At 37.5% G+C, this 19745-nt stretch overlaps 1 long non-coding RNA gene and 1 pseudogene across 1 annotated transcript in view; both read left to right on the forward strand.

The window, feature by feature from the left end:
- Gm12374 (predicted gene 12374) overlaps positions 1 to 19745 on the forward strand; it is an 83113-nt gene that overhangs the window by 42340 nt on the left and 21028 nt on the right. Inside the window, exons 2-3 of the long non-coding RNA NR_151605.1 lie at positions 2461 to 2521; positions 7194 to 7332. This is a non-coding gene — a long non-coding RNA (predicted gene 12374). The remainder of the gene's footprint in view (positions 1 to 2460; positions 2522 to 7193; positions 7333 to 19745) is intronic.
- Positions 6166 to 6283, forward strand: Gm22732 (annotated as a pseudogene).

Below are 19745 nucleotides of genomic sequence, written 5' to 3' on the forward strand. Positions count from 1 at the left end.
CTTCCTGTGGGGTTGCAGTCTCTGTTCACTCTTCCAGTCCTTCTGCCAGCTCCCTCACTGGGGTCCTTGAGCTCAGTATAATGGTTGGCTCCAAGTACTCATGTCTAGGTTTTTCAGTTGCTGGCTGAGCCTTGGGAGGAACAGCCATACCAGGTTCCTGTCAGCAGGCTTCTCTTGGCAACAGCAACAGAGTCTAGGTTTGGTATCTGCAGACAGGATGGTTCCCCAGGTGTGGCAGTCTCTCGAAGGCCCTTCCTTCAGTTTCTGCTCCATGTTTTACCTCTGTCCTTTCCTTTGAACAGGAACATTTCTGGGTTAAAAATTTTTAGATGGGTGTGTGGCCCCATTCCTCAACTGGAGACTGTGCCTATCTACTGGAGGTGGTCTCTACAGGTTCTATTTCCCATGCACTACATGTTTCAGCTGAAGTCAACCCCAATGGGTCTCATGAGCCTCTCACTTTCCTGGCATTTGTGGTTATCACCACTTCCTCATCCCCCCACTGCTATATATTTTTATTTTATTTCCTGGCCCTCTGTATCTTTCTCCTGTCCCCTCAAGTACCTGATACTGCCTCCCCCTATTACCTTCTTTTGATATATATGGCCACCTTCTAAATTTATGTATTTTCTTGTAAGGTTCTATCATTGCAGCAACTTTTAGTGAAGAGACAATAGTGATCAAATAATTTGTGCTCTTTTGCAAAGTGTTACACACTGTTTGAGATCATCTTTTTTATGTCCCATATTCTGATTACATTTTATTGCTTTAGATTTAAGTCCAATTTGGCAAATGGTATATCTATTTTGCTGCAGCTTTCTACTAAGTTTTTTAAGTATGAGAGCAGGGATACATGATTTTACTCCTTCAATTTGTTGTTGACTACTATGTTTCTTTATGCTTTATTACTGACTTATTTTATCAATATTTCATAGGTGTTCTCATAGGGACCTTGTACATAGTTTATTAAAACTACCTTCAAGTACTTCCCTGCTATAATAACTTCTTAGGTAAAGGAGTTTGCTTTTAAATTGTAGCAAATTTCCTTGAGGCACAATCACGCCAATTGCAAAGAGTAGTTTCATTTATGTAAATTTTTGCCTTCAATATATCTTCATATTTTATTCTCAATTGTTATATGAATTAGGTCTTCGTTATAATGCCAAAATTAAAATGGTGAGAAAAATATTTTTCCTTTAGCAAATCATATACAGAAAACATTTCATCGTTTGCTATAATACGAATACTAAAGGTTTCATGGCTATTATTTGCCATTTGAGAAAGGTTTCACTATATTTTTGTTTGCTGAGAGTTTCTCAAATGAATGAATTTTTAACGTGTGATTTTGGTGTAGTGATTTATCTTATCATTTTTTATCTTTACCTTAATGTCATGGTTGTGTAAAGTAATTGTCATGCTACATAACATGTAAACTTGGCATGTAGAATTGTATACATTATTGGTTTTTCGAAGGTTTTTGTTTGTTTGCTTGTTAAATCTCTATCTATCTATCTATCTGTCTGTCTGTCTGTCTGTCTGTCTGTCTATCTATCTATCTACCTATCTATCATGTACCTATTTATCTATCAGCAATTTATTGTAGCAATTATGAGTGTGATTTTTTTTCCTGATTTTTGAATTGATCTGTTGCTTGGTTACTTGTTCTGAGTAGTAGGTATTTTTCACTTATCCTCATCTACCTACACTACTATGTTAAATGTACAATTTTCTTCATATTTTAAAAACTCTTTTATAACTGAATAAGATCACTTTCTTTATTATAATTGTCACAGAAGCCATGCTGTTTTATTTTAGCTTTTTATGAGCTTCAAATTGTGCATTTTTTAGTAATAATTTCAAACAATGACTTTTTCTGTTATTACCATATATGAAAAAACCAATTTGTATAAGAGTAACCTGTGCATGTTAGGACTTTATTAAACACTGTAGAATGAATGAACTTATATAATAGCTATGGAACAAAAATAAGGAGGGATTTTCAAGATCTTTGAGTACCTTACAAGTTCAGAAATGCTATTATACTATAAAAATATATTTATAAACAGTCATTACTACATCGCAGTAGGTATTACAGTTAATTGTCTTGCTGCTCAATCACAATAGTATTTTACAGGGGGACTGTTTTGCCTGTCAGGGTTAGAATTTAGCCTGTCATAATGGGCATACTAGTTTATTTTCACATTACAGTGATAACTCTGAAAAAAGCAACATTGTGTACAACTATATGCTTTCAGTAAATATTTGGGAATTAATTTACAAAATGAATCTTGTATGATGTTGGAGATGAAATATAATATACAAGTTAGACTAGTTTCAATGCTAACCTGACCTATGGCAATGGTTAAGGTGTAGTTTTCTTTCTACTATATGATTTTTATATGGCTAGATTAGTTATAAACTAACTTAGGTATTCTGAATATTTCTGTTTCTTTGTAATAGGGATTTTAATATAACATCTGAGACTGAGAAGACAAGTTGATGAATACACACAAATACTAAGGTTAGTTAGTCCTTTCAGATTTGATTATAAAAATATTTCATTTTGCTTTTAAACTCATTATTGCTGAAGACAATGTGGAAACAGAAACTTCCCATGACTTCAGAAGAGGTGATACTGCATTGAAATCCCAGATACGAATTTATTTCTTCCAAAAATTCATATTTCATATACAAGATGAATTTGTTAATTGTTCACTAATTTTATAGTTATCTGTTTATAGCTCAATACCAAACTGAACTAAACAGGTCTGAAGTAGAGCAAAGAAATTTACATCTACATAATATTTAGTTATTTGATGACATAGTCATTGGAACAACAATCTATAATTTTCAATTCACTTTAATATTAATTAGATTTGTAGAATGAAATAATAATAATGATTTTTCAAAATATGAACTATTACCTGATTTCCTTTAAACTCTATCTAATTACTGATAAAAAGTTTAGTGCCTTAATTAACAAAACATCAAGCTACATCTTAAAAACGTAAACAAAATTTTCTATTTACTATGTTACATATTACACATACAAACACACACACACACACACACACACACACACACACACACCTATACTACATATGGATATGTAGAGCCCCTATACAAGAGGGAAAGACACTGGTTCTCTAAAGATCAATCATTGTGTCTCATAGTTGTGATTTTGAGAAATAAAGTCTTTCACATTAAACACTGTTTAAATTAAAATATAAAAATATGAAAGTATCTGTGTTCTCGATAGATGCATATTTCAACCTTTGGTTTTGACCATTCCCCTGGGTATGTTTAACCTATTGGAAAAATCAGATATTATGTCTCATTTGAAAATGTATATGTATATATATATATATATATATATATATATATATACATACATATATACACATATATGTTATTCTTTAACTCAACAAAATAATAGCAATAGTAATAGCAATCACAACATCTAATGTAGGTTTTGATTCAGTGGATTTAAGATTTAAATATTTGTAAAATATATTTTAAGCATTTTGCTGTACTAAATATATCATAGCACACAAAGATATGCAAACCTTGGGGAGGTAAATAATTCATGTTCATCATCCCTCTTTGTATTTCTCATAGATAATGTCATGTTACTTGCCAAATGACTCATGATTATGTTTCATTTTTAATATGTAGATGAATTGTGTCATAAAAATTATTTTATTTTTGTTATTGTCAAATTGTTTTTCTTTCTTTTCTACAATGTTTGAGATATATTGAAATCATATTTTCCATAACAATTTAAATCTTATCTCTAAAAAGAAGCAAAAATACTCATTCAACATGCCAGGAAGACTTAGTCTAAATATTGCTACATTTTATTTTGATAATTTTTTTCTGGTGGGCAGATTTTTAAGTGATATATATATATATATATATATATATACCTGAAATTATTTGATTACAATGTTAAACACATATATATTCATTCTATAACTTGAAGGCAAATATATGCTGATGTGTTTATTGATACCTAGAATTCTTTCTTGGGAGATACAAAAAGTAAAAAATAGCAGATTTATATTTTTATATCTATAAAATGAGATTAATCTAACATAATAATTGATTAAGCAGACCTGCACTAGCTTTTCAACATCTATGAAATAATAGATTATGCATTCTTGGTAGAATGATTTTATAACATCGGGACACTCAGTTCATAACATTTCCCTGATTCTCTGTTTAGTGTTTTGAATTCATTTCATACAACGTCTCTGCATTTATTGCCTCACAACTAAGGAGAACAATTTGGATTCCTTCAATTAATACTTGATGCATATTTTTTTTCAGTATTAAATTGTTTTAGTTATTTGATGATGTTTGTACAACATGTTAGGATAACATTCACCGCAAAATTCTCTCTATTCATTCTCTAAACTTTGCAACTTGTGTTCTTTACAAAAACTGTCCTGTGAGACTGATTTGTGTTGTAAAGGTATACTTGGGTGCATTATCTTCTTCTGGGGGATGAGGTCTGCTTACTAAGGTTTATACTTTTAGAGAAAACCAACTCTTTTCTCAGCAACAAAAAACTGCCTATCTCTAGGGGTTGGTTTTTTGTTCCCATTTTCTATCTCCATGTTACTATTTGGTCTGGGTTAGACTTGCAAGGTGTTTCTTGTCGGTCTTAATCAGATTTCTATTGCTATGTTAAAACAGCATGAACAAAACCGACTTGGGGAGGCTAGTTTCATCTAACAGTTTATAATTCATTATGAAGTGAATTCAGGGCTGCAACTCAAGCAGGATTCCGAAGGAGGGCAAGGAAACAACAGAGTGCATGGAGGGACACATTGTACATACTTGTTTCCCACAACTCGCTAAATCTTTTTTCTTATACAACCCAGGGCCACTTCATAGGAATGGTACTTGTCCTCAGTGAACTGCCCCCCACCCCCAATTTATCAGTAATCAAAGAAATTATCTGTAGACTTGCTTCTAGTCCATTCTTTTGAAGAAATGTTCTCATTCGAGTTTACCGACTCTCAGATGATACTAGTTGATGCCATTGTGAAAATATAAATTTGCTGTCTGGCACACTGCTCTTAACACTGTGAGTTCACATGTGATGCTGTTCTGCTATGTCAAGAATATCATGCTTAATTATTTTCTAAAGGTCACTGTTTTTTTTTTTTCTTTTTTGAAAGCAATAAACTTCTTCTATTAATTAGGTGCTTATACCTCACTCGTGTCTTAATAGCCACCTTTTAGTCGATATCATTACGTGAGTTGTGTATTGTTGCTACACCGAATTTCCCCACATAAATCCAGCATATTCTTCAAACTGTTTAAAAGATTTTGATTATCAGTTTTATAATATCTTGTTAAAAATGATGAAGAGTCTCAAATAGCCACTCATTCACTTACGTGTCTTAATACCAAATGTAGGTGATAGGGCTCTAGGAAATCCTTCTAACTAGAGTGATGTTCTGATTCAGACCGTAGCTCAGGGATAGAGCACATAGCTTGAATGCATGACACCCTAGATTTCATGTGAAAAATTACAACCAATTATAATTGTGATATTTGTCCTAAAATCATTAAAGCACCAATGACTTATAAGCAAAAGCCACACACAAGCCTTTGAATTGGTACACACATGATGATTACCTGGCAGTGTATTTTTACTGTTCTGTTTTGGAACCAGTGTCTTCCTTCATCAATAAATCTTCAGCTCCTAATTTGTCTCTCATCTTATTTATTGGGCCAAAATCCATTTGTATATCACCATTGCTTTACCTCTCAGGATTCTCTATAATATTAATCTACTCACCTACTGCTATATAGCTAGTGTTAATACTCAAGCAACGTTTTAAGGTGACCCTCTCAGATAAGCATTTGTAACCTTCATTTGGTTAAGATTTTAAACCCTAATTCATATTTTCATGGATTTGCAAAAGTATTCCTGATCCATTAACTGGGGTATTAGTCCCTTTATCCTAAATTGAATATTGACAACTCTTTTTTTAAAAAATCAGATTTCATAGAAATTGCAACTGCAATTCAAGTTATTAGGGACTATTTAGTGTCTTCTCTGTTTTGTGGTAAAACACTATGACTAGAGTAACCTACAGAAGGATGAATTTATTTAGGATTTGGTTCTAGAGGTACAAGTATCTTATGTCATCCCTAGAGTGGTTGCAAGTGTGAGTGCTCTGTCAAATGTGCATCAGTAGCTGGGAGAAAATAGTTTATATCTACCTTCAGTATTCTGACCTGCAAACACAGGTAGTAGCCTAACATTCCCTGAAACTTAGAGAGTGTGAGATGCGCACCAGTCTACTGACAGATACCCTGAGACAACAACCAGTCTTTCACTGCATAGGGCTTCAAGGATGGGAAGCAAGCAAGAGACTAGAACATCAACTGAAACCTGGGTCCTCTGAGCAAGAATGTGCCTGAGACAGATAATCATCACATGAGGCCACTTATATAGGGATGGCTATGAACAAACCTGAGATTACTGACAGAAATGGGCTCAGACATGAAGCTAGACTGAGATGACCAATATACCTGCATCTGACAGGTCTACGGAGTCAGATCATGCACAAGGTGACCCCTGCTCAGTGACATAATCCATGAGCTGAGTCCACTCCTGAGATGACCTTAGATACTCAGAGACGGGAGGGTCACTAAGAGAAGTAAGTGAGTAGTGGAGAAATGGAAGAGCAACAGAATCAGAAGGATGTGGGCACAAGAAAGAGAAGCAGAACTGGAGACTTGTGAGTAGTGAGGAATAGAATCATATGAGAAGCAGGTGATACCACCTGGGAGTATGGTCGGGTCCTGGCCTGTGCTGCCACTGGAGGCCACATCTGAGTCTGAGACCCTATAGCAACAATAGTCTGTTACTACCAAAGGCTAGAAAGATGTCCCTGATCTGGGACATGTTGATGTATGAAGGCTGGGTAGAACTATCTTTACCCCTCACTTGGGCATCTCAGAAGAGAAGACTCTGGGGGAGTAAAAGCAGGAGCTGACTCTTGCCTCCAGCCAGCTGAGTCATTGGAAGTGTTGCTCTCTTCATTGTGGGATTTGCTGGTGAGCCAGACTGAGTGTGAGAGAACTGAACATGCCATTCATCTCCTGTTCCATGATGTGAATGAGGGATTGAAATTTGTTCCCCACACCTTAACACTTACCATCTGTTGCAGGTGGGAGACTTGGCCTTGAGGTCAAGGGAACAGGGCACCTGTTTCTGCTATTCACCTACCGGAGCAATCTGGAGAATGGGATATCCAACTTGCCTTGGGATCACAGTAGATCTAATTGACCTTGCTGGCAGCAACACAGGTGAGCCAGCTGGAAGATATCACTATAGGAGAGCTGACCCTGCCTCTTGTGCAGTGACATGGGTGAGGGAGAGATTCCCCCTCTTGCCCCTTGCCACCTACATCAGGCCCTGAGGTTATCAAAGCAGGAGAGCTCTCCCTGACAATCACCTACTGAAGCACTCAGCAAAGCACACCCTGTACCTCACCTGGGCAGTATAGTTGGGCCAGGATGTGGAGATTGCGGGTGAGCAAGTGTGTAAGTAGAGTTGTTGGTCCTGACTCTTGTCTACTGAGTGGTGGTAAGGAGCAGGAAAAGAACATGCTCCTCCCTTCCTCTGTTCCTTTTCACCTATGCTATGCAGGAGAGCTGAACTTAGGGTCATGTGTTGGGAGAACTGTCCATGTTCCTCAACATCTGCAACACTCAGGGAAGTGATGCCTACGTCTTACCTGGACAGCAGAGTAGAGCTGACCCTGGTTACAGGGATCAGAGCTGAGCCTGCACCGAGGGTGTAAAATTGGGAAAGCCAGAGGGCTGAGCAGATTAGATACCTCTCAGACCCAGATCCAGGGTTTTAAATTGGCTCACCCTGACATCTACCCCATTACTGAGCTGCTGGAGTGCATGAGGAATCTTGTCCTACACATGCAAAACTATAGGATCTCCATGATACAGGAAAACAACAGCATAATTGAGAGAGTCCTAGTGAGGTTCCACTAGTGAAAGAGTAGCAGAAGCCAGAGTACCAAAGCAACATTATTACAATGAGATTTGACAAGCAGAAAAGAATGGAGGGAAAAAAATGGGTACACCATGGGACCCACTGCAACACAATACAGCTTCCATGATCAGATTGTTTTTTAACTTTGTTAGTGTGAGGTTTTGAGGGTAGAAGGCAGGTATGAGGGGAGAAGAGAATGAGTTGGATTGGGGTGTATGATGTGAAATTCACAAAGAACAAATAAAAAGTTTTATTTTGTTTTGTTTGGTTTTGTTTTTCTTAAATAACAAATTCCTTTCACCAGGGTGTTCTGAAAGCAAGACATGGGCAAATCAGAAGAGGGACTAGATTAGAAAATCATAAAGCTTACTTCCAGGGATGATGCAAGGAAAGATATTCTAACCCCTATTACAGACCTTCAATTGGGAGAATAGTATTTTTATACCCAAGTCCATAGGGCAAATTTATCCTTCAAACCACTACAAACAGAGATGTCAGAAGATGTCTTGACCAGAACTTACATGAATAATATGATAATTACCTGCCAAGTGTGGGAAGCCACATGTGCCGTTTTCAATAGCTTAAAGTGCCTGAGTTATAATCACCTTGTCACGTTTTTTGTTGGGTTCTGAATTTGCATACCAACCAGAGCATGAACACCAGTCCACAGCATATGGCAGCACCAAACAAAATCACTCCCACCCATTCCTTAAAGTAAGAAAAAGCAGAGGTAAGTCAAGAGGTTAAAGTATCTGAGAGTCACTGGTTCCACTCTGGTCCCATTAAGGTTCAGGATCTGTATCTGCAGCCTCGTCTGCAACCTCTCCAGCTCCTGCGACCAGTTCCCCTTCAGGTAATTTGATAGGTCTGTACTTTTAATAAAAGAATTATTAATGTACCTATTGGGAGTGATGCACACATGCAAAGTGGGTGCCACACAACTCATTTGTATGACATCCATCATCTGTTCCATGTCATGTTGTAAAATATCCACTCTGATTTACTAACATTAACCCTGAGGTGATATGAGAATCCACCCTTTGCAGGGTAAGCAATGTCTCAGACGTTTTTTCTGCTATCTGACTTATAGTGTCAGCAGTATTAATTTGATCTGCCCAATTAGAGATAATCTTTTTCTTAAAAAATATACAAGGTGTAAAATGTTTATCTACATTATGCACAAAGCATAATGTATAATTTAAAAGATAACTAGTACGCTTATACACCTGTGGCTCTTGAGGAGTTTGCCATGCATAAGGCACATCTAAAAAACATTCCTTTGCAAAAAACAAAGGCTAGGTAGAAGAATTGAAATGTACCGGTAAAGGTACTGGCCATGATCTTACTATGACCCACAAAGGTATACTTATCCCAATTATCAGGAGCAGGAGGATCATCTTGGGGTTCATCTTGCTCTTTCACGGTCAGTCCTTGTCAGTCGCATCGGGACCCAAAGTGGATTTTCTTCACCTGGTACCACCGTTGCTCAGCTGAAGAGTTCTGAATCCATGCAGTCGGATCCTTTTCAGCAGTCTGTTTTGCAGGAACACTTTATTATCACTGTTCCCCAGCTGAAGAGTTTTGAATCCATGCCGGATCCTTCTCAGCAGTCTGTTTTACGGGAACCTTTATTAACCGCTCCTTCCCCGTGATGCAGTTTTGAATCTTCCCTGTAGCAGGGGGTCTTTGCTCGTGCCTGAAGATGTTTCTTGTCCCGGGTTTCAGCACCATTTCTTGCGTGCGCCGGACTCGACCAGCAAGAATGATGCTGCAACAGGATCCTTTTGCACACTTTTATTGGGAGAGCTTGATTGCAGAGGCGAAGAGACCCTGAGCCCAGAACTGGTGCTGCTTATATAGGCCTAGGAGAGGCATGTCTCACACCCAGATTGGTTATGTACTACGCCTCATTTGCATGTTCCTCATCTGATTGCCTACTCTCTCTCTGTACCTCACAGAGCCTCATTATCATACCTCATTTGCAAGTCTCACATCTGATTGGTTATACTCCCAAAGCCTCATTATCATGCCCAGGCCAGGCAGTGTCTTTGTAAAAAACTTTACTACATATGTACACATTGGTTGTTTGTCCAAACTTATGTGTGGTGGCCAGCAGTAGTCAGTGCCACTCTGCAACAGCACATGTGGCTTCCCACAGCCAAGGAATCTGTGACTATCAGTACAAAATATTTTTTAAATTCAATTTTATTTTTTAAATTCTATTTTTAAGTTTTATTTGATTTTTAATTTATTTTTTACACTCCATATTCCATTACCAGCACACACACCCCTATCCATGGTCCATCTGCTTCATGTACCACACCTCCTCCCCACACCACCCTGTCTCCACGTGGATACCCATAATCCTCAACCCACCTGAACTCTAAACTCCCTGGGGCCTCCAGTTTCTTGAGGGTTAGGTGTGAGGAATTGGGCTATGCACAGACAGGCTGGTATCCAGTTGAGATAGGGTCTGAACCCCAGTGGTGATATTTCACCTAAATGACATGGTAGGCATTCCCTCATGCTCCTGGAACTCTGGATCCTGCATAAGTTACTGGCCCAACAGCCCCCACAAGAGAAGCACAGCTAGAAGTCAAGTAGGCAATGGCCCAAGCTTCTGACCTTCAGGCTAAACTCCTTCTCAGTTACCTAGCAACAGTAAAGACCATAAAAAGGGCTGTTCAGCCCCATCTTGCTCTCTTACTTGTCTCTGTTACTTGTCTCTCTCACTCCTTTGTTCTCTTACCTCACACTTCTCTCACTCCTCTCTCCTCCTTTCTTTTTCTTTGCCTTCTCTCCTCTCTCCTTTCCTCTCACCCTCTCATCCCCCCCTCTCTCTACCCCTGCATTTCTATAATAAAGCTCTTAAATCAAAGAGAGTCTCTGCTCATAAAGATCCTCTATCCTCACTTTTGCAGGTGTTGGGAACCTCTCTTCCCTTATCCCTCTTTCTTATAACCCTGGTGGCTTTAGCAAGGTAACCCCGGGTTCCCCAGGTAGGGCTGCCCCTTGGCCACCCACTGAAGAGTGGGTCAGAGGCTTAAATGCCCATCCAGTGCTGAGTGGAAAGTGTATAGCAGCTCTCCCATGCCTGGCAGACCAGGGAATAGGTAAAACTCTGGTGTCCTGTGGGTTCCCCCTTCCTTCCTTGGGCCCCCTTATTAGTTCCCACAGTTAGGTGCATCATCTATGAATGAACACAGACCCAAAAGTCCTCTACTGTACATGTGTTAGGAGCCTTACATCGGTTGGTGTCTGCTATTTGGTGGTCCAGTGTTTGAGATATCATGGGGGTCCAGATTAATTGAGACTGCTGGTCCTCCTACAGGATCACTCTTCTCCTCAGCTTCTTTCAGCCTTCCCTAATTCAACAACAGGGGTCAGTTGCTTCCTTCTGTTGGTTGGGTGCAAATATCTGCATCTGACCCTTTCAGCTGCTTATTGGTCTTTCACGGGTGTGTGTGTGTGTGTGTGTGTGTGTGTGTGTGTGTGTGTGTGTGTAGGGGGGGGTGTCATGATAAGTCCCACTTTCTATTCAGTGCACTGGGTTTTATGTTGAAGTCCTTGATCCACTTGGACTTGACCTTTGTACAAGGTGACAAATATGGGTCTATTTTCATTCTTCTACATACAGATAGTCAGTTAGACCAGCAACATTTATTGAAGATGCTTTCTTTATTCCATTGTATATTTTTGCTTTCTTTGTTGAAGATCAAGTGACCAGGTGTGGTTTTATTTTAGGATCTTCAATTCTATTCCATTAATCAATGTGTCTGTCTCTGTACCAATATCATGACATTTTTATAACTATTGCTCTGTAGTAAAGCTTGAGGTCAGAGATGGTGATACCCCCAGCCTTTCTTTTATTGGTGAGAATTATTTTCAGTAGTCTGGGTTTTTAGCCTTTCAAGATGAATTTGAGAATTGCTCTTTCCATGACTTTGAAGAATTGTGTTGGGATTTTGATGGGGATTATACTGATTCTATAGATTGCCTTTGGTAGGATGGTCATTCTTATCGTTAATTCTGCCAATCCATGAGTATGGGGAATCTCTCCATTTTCTGATATCTTCTTTGATTTCTTTCTTGAGAGACTTGAAATTATTTTCATACAGGTCTTTCATTTGCTTGGTTAGTGTTACCCCAAGATATTTTATACTATTTCTTGTTATTGACAAGGGTATTGTTTCCTTAATTTCTTTCTCAGCCTTTTTATTCTTTATATAAAGGAAAGCTACAGGTTTGAGATAATTTTATACCCATTCACTTTGTTGAAGTTGTTTATCAGTTGGAGAAGTTCTCTGGTACACAATGTGTGTTTTGTGATAACTTTATTTCTTCTTTACCAATTTGTATCCCCTTGATGTCTTTTTTAGTCCCATTGTTATAGGCAACACTTCAAGGAGTATATTGAATAGATATGGAGAAAGTGGGCATCCTGGTCTTTTGCCCAATTTCAGTGGGATTGCTTTAATTATGCCTCTATTATTTTGATATTGGCTGTTGGTTTGCAGTAAATTGCTTTTATTATGTTTAGTTATGGGCTTTGAATTTCTGATTTCTCCAATACTTTAAACATGAAGGGGTGTTGTATTTTCTCAAATACTTATTTCTGCATCTAAGGAGATGACCATGTGATTTATTTACTTTGAGTTTGTTTATGTAGTGGATTATGTTAATGAATTTTCACATATTAAACTAACCTTACATCCCTGGGATGAAGCCTACTTGATAGTGGTGAATGATGGTTTTGATATGTTCTTGGAAATTTATTGAGTATTTTTGCATCAATATTCATAAGTAAGATTGGCCTAAAATTCTCTTTTTTGGTTCCGTCCTCATGTGCTTTAGGTGTCAGAGTAATTGTGGCTTCATAGAACGAGTTAGGTAGTGTTCCTTCTGGTTCTAAATCGTGGCTTCATAGAATAAGTTAGGTAGTGTTCCTTCTGGTCTATTTCATGTAATAGTTTGAGGAAAATTGGTATCAGGTCTTCTTTGAATGGCTGGTAGAATTCTGCACTGAAACCATTTGGCCCTGGGATTTTTTTTTTTTTTTTTTTTTTTTGGTTGGGATGCTTTTAATGACTTCTTCTATTTCCTTGTGTGATATTGGCCAGTTTAGATAGATTACCTGCTCTTGATTTAACTGGTTAAATATGATAGCTGTCTAGAAAACCATCCATTTCATCTAGATTTTCCAGTTTTGTTGAGTATAAGCTTTTATAGTAGGATCTGATGATTATTTTTTGAATTTCCTTTGTTTCTGTTGTTATGGTTCCTATTCATTTCAAATTACATTAGTTTGGATACTGCCTCTTGGCCTTTTGTTAGCTTGGCTGGGGGGTTATCTATCCTGTTGATTCTTTCAAAGAACCAGCGTTTGGTTTTGTTGATTCTTGATAGTGATTTCTGTGTTTCTATTTGGTTGATTTTGGCCCTGGGTTTGACTATTTCCTGCCTTCTACTCCTCTTGGGTTTGCTTCTTTTTGTTCTAGAGCTCTCAGGTTTTCTTTTAAGTTTTTAGTGTAAGGTATCTCCAGTTTCTTTAGCAGGCCACTTAGTGCAATGAAAACAGTGCTCTTAGTGTCCCATAAGTTTGGGTATGATGTGTCAACATTTTCATTAAGTTCCAAGAAGTCTAATTTATTTCCTTCCTTCCTTCCTTCCTTCCTTCCTTCCTTCCTTCCTTCCTTCCTTCCTTCCTTCCTTTCTTTTTTTCTTTCTTCCTTGACTTTCTTTCTTTCTTCCTTGACTTTCTTTCTTTCTTCCTTGACCAAGTTATCATTGAATAAAGAGTTGTTCAGTTTCCATGTGTATGTGGGCTTTCTGTAGTCTTCACTGTTATTGAAAACCAACCTTAGGCCACAGTGATCTGATAGGATGCATGGTATTATATCAATCTTCTTGTATCTGTTGAGGTCTGTTTGGTTACTGATTATATGGTTGATTTTGGAGAAGGTACCATGAAGTGCTGAGAAGGTACATTCTTTTGTTTAGGGAGATGTCTGTAGACATCTGTCAAATCCATTTGGTACATAACCTCTTTTAGTTTCACTGTGTCTCTGTTTAGTTTCTGTTACAGTGAACTCTCCATTTGTGATAGTGTGGTGTTGAAATCTCCCACTATTATTGCAAGGGGCTCAATGTGTGTTTTGAGTTTTAGTGAAGTTTCTGTTATGGATTTGGGTGTTCTTGTATTTGGGGCCTAGATGTTCAGAATTGAGATTTTCTCTTGGTGGATTTTCCCCTTGATGAATATGAAGTATTCTTCTTCCTTATGCTTGATAACTTTTGGTTGAAAGTCTATTTTATTGGATATTAGAGTGGCAACTTCTGCTTGTTTCCTTGGACCATTTGCTTGGAAGACCTTTTCCATACTTTTACTCTAAGATGATGGCTGTCTTTGTTGTTGGGATGAGTTCAATGTTTGCATCAAAATGCTTCCATTTGTTCATGTATACAGTCTGTCAGCTTATGTCTTTTTATAGATGAGTTGTGTCCATTAATATTGAGAGATAGTAAAGAAAGATGGCTGTTGTTTCCTGTTAAGTTTTGTTTTTGTAGGTAGCTTTATGTGCTTGTGGCTCTCTGCTTTTGACTTTGTAGTGAGATGCTTAATATTTTGTCCTTTCTTTGGTGCAGGTATCTTCCTTGTGTTGGAGTTTTCCTCTATGATCCTCTTTAGGGCTGTGTTGGTATATAGATACTGTTTGAATTTGGTTTTGTTCTGGAATATTTTGATTTCTCTATCTATGTTGATTGAGAGTTTTGCTGAGTATGGTAGCCTGATCTGGCATTTGTGTTCTCTTAGAGTCTGCATGACTTCTGACCAGGTTCTTTTGGCTTTCATAGTCTCTGTTGAGAAATCTGGTGTAATTCTGATAGATCATCCTTTGTATGTTACTTGGCCTTTTCCCCTTGCAGGTTTTAATAGTCTTTCTTTGCTCTGTGCTTTTAGATTTTTGATAATTATGTGATGAGAAAATTTTCTTTTCTGGCAGCATTTATTTGGTGTCCTATGTTGCTTTTTAATCCTTTAATCTCTTTCTTTAGGATAGGAACATTTTCTTCTATGATTTTTGCCGAAGACATTTTCAGATCCTTTGAGCTGGGACTCTTCGTTCTCCTTATTCTGATTATCCTTTGATTTGGTATTTTCATTGTGTCCTGAATTTCCTGGACACTTTGGCTTAGGCGTTTTTTACATTTTGGATTTTCCTTGACAGCTGTGTTAATCTCTTCTATGGTATCTTCTACACCTGAGGTACTCTCTTCTATCATTTGTATTATTTTGGTGATTCTTACATCTTTAATTCCTGGCCTCTTTTCTAGGTTTTCCATTTCCAGGTTTCCTTCCATTTGTGTTTTCTTTGTTGTTTCTACTTTCACTGTTAGGTCTTTGATTGCTCTATTTAATTCCTTCACCTGTTTACCTATGTTTTTCTGTATTTCTTTCAGTTAGTTATTAATATCCTCCTTAAAGAACTTTATCATCTCCTTGAGATAGGATTTTAGGACAGCTTCCTGATTTTCTTGTGTGTTTTTGTATATAGAGCTTGTTGTGGTGGGATAACTGGTTTCTGATGATGCTCTGTATTTTGGCTTCTGTTGCACATGGTCTTGGGCTTTCCTTTAGTCATCTGGATATCCATGACATTCTTTAATCTGGGTGACTGTATGGAGTCTGTCTCTTTTGTACCTGGGTTGCTTCACATCTCCTGGTAGGCTTGGGGCCCCGGTTGTATCAAACCACTTGTGGGGTATTCCAATTGGGGGCTCTTCACTGGAACAGAGAAGCTGCTGATCTGTTGCCCTGGCTGCAGCAGATCTCCTGGGAGGCCTTTAGATTGTTGGATCTTCAGTAGAGCAGTCAAGCTGTTGTCCAACTGTGCTGAGAGCAGCTGATCCTCAACTGCTCTGAGTGCAGAGGTTCCTCAACTGATCAACTGCTGTGAGTGCAGTGGCTCCAACTGCTCTGAGTGCAGTGGGTCCTCTAGGATGGATTGGGATATGGAAACTTCATGGGAACAGACCAACTAGGGGTCTGCATGAGCAGCAAGGACCAGACAGCTTTATTTTTAATTTATTTTTTATACTTTATATTCAGTTCCACATGTCCCCATCCACCCTCTGTCTGTTCCACATCCCACATCTCTTCCTCATCCCATCCCATCTCTAAGTGGAAGCTTCCAACCCCCATAACACCTGACCTCTAAAATTCCTGGGGCTTCCAGTCTCTTGAGAGTTAGGTGCATCATCTCTGAATGAACACAAATCCGAAAGTCCTCTACTCTATGTGTGTTTGGGGCCTCATATCAGCAGGTATATGCTGTCTGTTTGGTGGTCAGAGGTTTGAGAGATCTCAGAGGTCCAGATTAATTGAGACTGCTGGTCCTCCTATGATCACCCTTTTCCTCAGCTCCTTTCCGCCTTCCCTAATTCATAGAAATATTATTTATGATTGCAAGCAAACACTCTCTTATTTGGGATTGAAATCTGTTGTGGTGAAAATATTAGTCAATTTCTTTTTACTTAGTGTCTGGCAAATTTCTGGGACAATAGAAAGCAGTCATATACCTAGCCTTGTTGTTAATATAGTTTCCCTCTAAAAATTCTAAAATGAGCCTGGTACTATTTTTATGGCTCTGTGAACTGTCTTCTGAGCTCCTTAACATGCCATTCAATGTGGAAGGGCAACACAGGATAATGCAGCAGGCATATGGACTCAAGCTGAAAGTGAGAATTCATATAGCAGAATACAAGCAGGAGGCAGAGAAGACACTGGTACAATCTTTTGAAACCTCAAAATCTGCTCCCAATGATACACCTTTCTAACAAGGCCATGCCTTGTAATCCTTCCCAAGTAATTCTTTCAACTGAGGAAACAAGTATGTAAATAAGTGAATTTTTTTGTGCTATTCTCCTTCAGATCACTAGAGTACCAATGGCTAGGAAAGATATAGATCTCATAATAGAAAATATTGTTATGTTATATAGAATCATATATTTAATCTTCCTTCTAAATAGTTATGTTTGTGTATATTGCTTTGTACTATTTCCAATTTTAGTCAGAAAGGGGTTTTATTTCAGAGTCTAGGGGTCACTAAAAATACTCACAACTCTTTCAAATATTTATAATAAGTGACTGGGATTATGCTTCATAGAGCAAATAAGATAGTGTTCCTTTTATCTCTCTTCTGTGGAATAGTTTAAAGAGTATTGGTATTAGGTTTTCTTTGAAGGTCTGATAGAATTCTGCACTAAAACCATTTAGTCCTGGGCTTTTTTTGTTTTGTTTTGTTTTGTTTGGGAGACTTTTAATGACTGCTTCTATTTCTTTAGGGGTTATGTGAATTTCCAGCTTTGTTAAATATAGGTTTTATAGAATAATCTGATAACTTTTTAAACATCCTCAGTTTATTTTGTTATATCTCCCTTTTCTTTCCTGATTTCCTTATTTTGGATAATGCCCTCTGGTTAGTCTGGCTAAGGGTTTATTTAGCTTGATGATTTTTCAAAGAACCAACTCCTGGTGTTGTTGATTCTTTTTATAATTCTTTTTGTTTCTACATGGTTGATTTCTTCCCTGAGCTTGATTATTTCCAAGAGTCTACTCCTCTTGGGTGTATTTACTTCTTTTTTGTTCTTGAGCTTTCAGATATGCTGTTAAACTGCTAGAATATGGGCTCTCTAGTTTCTTTTTGGAGGGACCTAGAGCTATAAGTTTTCATCTTAGCACTACTTTCATTGTGTCCCATAAATTTGGATATGTTATGCCTTCATTTTCATTAAATTCTAAAAAAGTCTTTAATTTTGTTCCTTCTTCATTCTCTGACCAAGTTATCATTGAGTAAAGAGTTGTTCGGCTTCCATATATGGGCTTTCTGTTGTTTTTGAACACCAGCCTTAGTCCATGATGATTTGGTCAGATGTATGGGACCATTTCAATCTTCTTGCATTTGTTGAGGCTTGTTTTTTCATCAATTATGTGGTCAGTTTTGGAGAAGGTACCATGAGGTGCTGAGAAGTTTATTCTTTTGTTTTAGGATGAAATGTTCTACAGATATCTGTTAAATCCATTTGGTTCATAACTTCTGCTGGTTTCACTGTGTCTCTGTTTAGTTTCTGTTTCCATGATCTGCCCATTGATGAGTGTGGGGGGTTGTAATCTATCACTATTATTGTGTGAGATGCAGTGTGTGCTTTGAATTTTTCTAAAATTTCTTTTCTAAATATTGCTGCCCTTGCATTTGGATCATAGATGTTCATAACTGAGGGTTCATCTTGGTAGATTTTTCATTTGGTAAGTATGAAGTGTCCTTCCTTAACTTTTTTGATAACTTTTTGTTGAAAGTTGATTTTATTTGAGATTAAAATTGCTACTCCAGTTTCTTTCTTGCTTGCTTGGAAAATTTTTTCCATCCTTTTATTCTGAGGTAGTGTCTGTCTTTGTCATCTAGGTGAGTTTCCTGTATGCAGCAAAATGCTGGGTCCTGTTTATGTATCCAAGCTATTAGTCTATGTCTTTTTATTGGGGAACTTAATCCATTGATGTTAAGAGATATTAAGGCCCAGTGATTGTTGCTTCCTGTTATTTTTGTTGTTAGAGGTGAAATTATGTTTCTATGGCTATTTTGGGGTTTGATGAAAGAAGATTTCTTTCTTACTTTTTCTAGGGTATAGAAGTTTGTGTTGGAGTTTTCCCTCTATTATTCTTTGTAGGGCTGGATTGGTGGGAAAATATTGTTTACATTTGGTTTTGTCATGGAATATCTTGGTTTCTCCATCTATGGTAACTGAGATTTTTGTTGGGTATAGTACCATGCAGTGGCATTTGTGTTCTCTTAGTGTTGGTATGACATATGCCCAGGATCTAGCTTTCATAGTCTCTGTTGAGAAGACTGGTATAATTTTGATAAGTCAGCATTTATATATTCCTTGATATTCCCCCTTACTGCTTTTAATATTCTTTCTTTTTTTGTGCATTTGGTATTTTGATTAATATGTGATAGGAGGAATTTCTTTTCTGATCCAATCTATTTGAGGTTTTGTAGACTTCTTGTTTGTTTATGGACATCTCTTTCTTCAGGCTAGGGAAGTTTTCTTCTATAATTTTCCTGAAGATATTTACTGGCCCTTTAAGTTGGGAATCTTTAGTCTCTTCTATACATAGTATAATTAAGTTTGGTCTTTCATTGTGTGCTGGATTTCCTGAAAATTTTGGGTTATGACCTTTTTGCATTTTCTTTGACTGGTGTGTCAATATTTTCTATGGTATCTTCTATACCCGAGATTCTCTCTTCTATTTCTTGTATTCTGTTGGTGATACTTGAATCTATGACTCCTGATCTCTTTCTTATGTTTTCTATTTCTAGGCTTGTCTCCCTTTGTGATTTCTTTATTGCTTCTATTTCCATTTTTGGATTTGTTCAATATTATCACTCGTTTCTTTATGTTTTCTTCCATTTCTTTAAGGGATATATGTGTTCCCTCTTTAAATGGCTTCTACCTGTTTACCTGTGTTCTCCTTTTTTGTTTTTTCTCTTTGTTTCTTTGTTTCTTTGTTTGTTTTTGTTTTTTGCTTTTTTATTACTTTTTGATATTTTCTTTATTCACATTTCAAATATTATCCCCTTTCCAGGTCCACCCCCCCCAAGCCCCCGGAAGCCCACTACCCTATTTCCCCTCTCCCTTTTTCTTTAAGGGT

Source organism: Mus musculus, chromosome 4, assembly GCF_000001635.26.
Source record: "Mus musculus strain C57BL/6J chromosome 4, GRCm38.p6 C57BL/6J".
Classification (NCBI taxonomy): domain Eukaryota; kingdom Metazoa; phylum Chordata; class Mammalia; order Rodentia; family Muridae; genus Mus; species Mus musculus.